This window comes from Myotis davidii, unplaced genomic scaffold, assembly GCF_000327345.1.
Source record: "Myotis davidii unplaced genomic scaffold, ASM32734v1 scaffold259, whole genome shotgun sequence".
Classification (NCBI taxonomy): Eukaryota; Metazoa; Chordata; class Mammalia; order Chiroptera; family Vespertilionidae; genus Myotis; species Myotis davidii.
The window spans coordinates 2,557,770-2,561,776 of record NW_006292687.1 but is presented as its reverse complement, the minus strand read 5'-3'; positions in this window follow the sequence as shown (position 1 = coordinate 2,561,776).

Here is a 4,007-nt window from a genome sequence, read left to right as displayed (position 1 = left end):
TATATAGTTTCACTATGTATAGTTCTATCACAGCATGCACAACTCTGTGTGTGTGTGTAGGAGGAGGAGGAGGAGGGGTAATTCTTTGTTTTGCTGTATCATCATTTGATTATGAACTCCTTGACAATAACCATGAATCCCTAACAGCTTGAAAAATACCTGGCACATAGTAAGCATTCAATGGTAAAATAATTATTATTTATTGAGCAACTACTAACTCTGATAAATGGAGCGAATTTTACATGGCTTGCAAACAGAGGTTTAAAGGAATTAAGTAATGCATCCAGGGTCACCAGCAATTAAGGGCAAGTTAGCCTCAGGTGCGAGGCTCCTGACAAGCAATAAAGCCTCCCAAATTTATTGAATGGAAATAGGAAGCTCTTTTACCTTCTTCCCATTGGGGATGGAGCCCGCAACCTGGGCATGTGCCCTGACCCCAGGAATGGAACCATTCATAATTCAAAGCTCAGCCAGTGAGCCACACCTGTCAGGAAGCCCGCTCAGTCATTTCACAGATCATCCCAGCAGGAGGGAACGTTCCCTCTGAGGTTAAAATAGTCACCCCGGTGAACTGAATTCCCAGAGTGGAGCTCTCGGGGACCATCACCCCACTTAGGAACAACTCCAACTGCTCCAAGGACAAGCCTCCCAGGCATGTGCCTCTCACCACCCGAAGTCCAGGTCCTCTGTCTCTGCCTGAATAATCATTCCCATTGGGCCATACCAGAGCAATCTGACTCCATTCCATCCTTCTCTCTGAATCCTTTCCCTGAGCCTTCCAGAACTACCTTTTGCAATTGGACGGTAACCTCAGCCTCATTTCTGAAAGCTGCTGTTTCATTTTTCCTCTTAACACACCATCTACTCAAGGACAGGAGGTGGATTAAACACTGGACCCTCACTGTTGTGTCCAACCATTCTCCTTTGTGCCCCTTCATAGGAAGGGCAACATACCACTGGGCAAAGCAGGCACAGTACCTGTGTTGCTTTTAGGGAACTAGGAACATATTTTGATTTCTTTTAAAATCAGAAGAAAAAATAAATATGATCCAATGAAATTATATTCATCTTTTATTAACGCAGATGTAAAATACCCTTTTCAGTATTTTTCTTATGCAGGAAGGGGCTAATAAAAACATAACATGGCCTTGCTTTGCTTTAAACTCCCTGCTCTTTCTGAGCTCCTGCCTTCAGGGCCCATCACCTCTCCCCACTGATGGCCCATCTCAGGACTAGGTTTCTGCCTTTATTGATTGAAGACCTGGTCCTGTCCACTCCTCTTCTCTCCATCCAGATTCTAATATCCAGGGTGGACCCAGCTGTACCCTAAGACATTCATACAAGAGGCCACACTTCTAGATCAGCCTCCCCACTGGACTGGAGGAGGCTGTGTGTGTTTGGGTGGCTGTAGGGGAGAAGGGTTAGGAAAGAGTCAGAGCCCAGAGCTGGACAACTCGACGTCCAGCGCATTCCAGGCCCTGCAGTGGGACTGGCAGGCCTGGTGAGAAACGCCGAGGAAGACAGAGAAAGGGAGAACAATGCAGTGCCTCCCCCTTATCCGTGTGGATGGGCTCCCAGACCTGCAGTGGACATCTGAAACCACAGAGAGAACCAAACCCTCAATATGCCATGTTTTTCCTAAACGTGCACAGCTGTGATAAAGCTTCATTTATAAATTAGCACAGTAAGATAGGAACGCCCATAACTACTAATAAAACAGAACCATTATAACAATATACTGTAACAAAAGTTATATGAATATACTCTCTCTCTCGCAAAATATCTTACTGAACTGTACTCACCTTTTCACTGAAAGAAGCACGTTATGGCCTCTCGTTGGCATATCTGGCTTGCCAGCATCGCTACTCTTGGGCTTCGGGGATATTTAAGTAAAAGAATGGTTATTAAACACAGCACTGCGCTGCTAGGACTTCCACCTGGTAACCAAGATGGCTTCGGCGTGAATATGCTCACAGGTGGAGACGCTGCATCTCATCTCGCGGGAGGGGGTGTGTGTACCGAGATTTCATCACTACGCAGAACAGCCGTAATTTAAAACTTAAGAATTGTTTATTTCTGGGTTTTTCCATTTATTATTTTTAAAATATTTTTATTGATATCAGAGAGGAAGGGAGAGGGAGAGAGAAATAGGAACATTAATGATGAGAGAGAATCATTGATCGGCTGCCTCCTGCACTCCCCACACTGGGGATCGAGCCTGCAACCTGGGCATGTGCCCTGGCTGGGAATCAAAGCGTGACCTCCTGGCTCATAGGTCAATGCTCAACCCCTGAGCCATGTGGCCGGGTTCCATTCCGTTTATTATTTTCAGGCCATGTTTAACCGAAACCAAGGAGAGCGAAACTGCAGGTAAGAGAGGACTGCGGACAGCAGCTCGGGGTTTTTCACCAAATATTCTCTCCCTCTCTGTCACCGCAGGTCCTCCCATTTACCTGGCAGGGCTGGTGGGCCATGGAGGGAGGCCAGGTGGCTGCTCCTGGCCCAGTGCTGATGCGCACCTCCTGATGCCTTCGTCCTGGACCAGCAGACCACACGCCTTAGGCCCCAGTGCCCCTAACCTGAAAGCCACATGTGAATCTTCATGGTGCTTCAATGCATTCTGCAGGAAAAACACTGCTCATCACAATGGAGGAGAGGAAAAAAAATCCTGAATTCTTATTTCCCCTGAAGCTTCAGAAGTTCTTGAAGTGCAAAGCAGAGAGAAGGGCTCAGTGTGCGTTCCAAGGGCTCTTCACGCTGTAAAAGCCTGTCTGAGTGGCAGGCAGCACTCATTAGGCGGGATCCTGAGAAAGCCTCTTCCTCAAAGGCAGGAGGCATGGTAGCCGCTGATAGGGTGGATGTGTTTGTTTTAACCCGGACTGGGGAAGGAAGATTGCTTGGGGTCAGAGAATGACCCTGCCCCAGGCATCTCTCTCTCTCTCTCTCTCTCTCTCTCCTTCCCCTTTTCTCTCTGTTAAAATACAGCTTTTTACATCAGGGAGCGCCCAGCATCATAATGATAGAGACTGCCTCTGTGCAGATATAATCTCTGATTGATGGGGTGTGGAAAGGGAAGGAAAAAGACAAAAGAGAATTTATTATTTCACTCCAAGATTCAAATCTGTCAGGGGCCTGCCAGTCTCCTTAGGCATAAAATGGGGCAAGTCAGAGGTCAGCACCTTGTGGTGATGTTTCACTTGCGACTCCCCCTCCCCCCACCTTTCCTCTAAACCTATTTATTCACTTAACAATCTGCTGCACTTTCAGAAGGGAGCCTCAGCATTCCTTCTACATAAGGCAAAACAGAAAGGGCGATGCTTGCTTTTTCTGCTTCTTCTAATCCATGGGTGGGCAAACTTTTTGACTCAAGGGCCACAATGGGTTCTTAAACTGGACCGGAGGGCCGGAACAAAAGCATGGATGGAGTGTTTGTGTGAACTAATATAAATTCAAAGTAAACATCATTAAATAAAAGGGTACGGTCTTTTTTTTTTTTTTTTAGTTTTATTCATTTCAAACTGGCCGGATCTGGCCCGCGGGCCGTAGTTTGCCCATGGCTGTTCTAATCACTGCTCTTCCCTGGGGACACTGGCAAAACTGAATTTCTTGATTCACTTTTAAAAATTTTTGGCTACAGTTTCCTCAGTCCCAAAGTAACTTAATTTACTATTAAGTCTCAGTATTTAAAAGATCAACATATTAATAAAAGCAAAGATTTGCTCATTGTTATGCACCTAGGGGCAATTACTCAAAAGATAATCAATTACATATATAGAGAGATATATCTATATCTATATCTATATCTATATCTATATCTATATCATAAATACATAACCTTCCTCAGGCCGCGACCCCTGAATACAGCTCCTCATGCTGTGGGGACCCCCGACCATAACATTATTCTCGTGGCTACGTCATCACTGTCAGTGAATGTCATAGCTATTGGTCGACCGGTCGACGGTCTGCCCCCTGGTGGTCAGTGCACGTCATAGCGAGCGGTTGAGGGG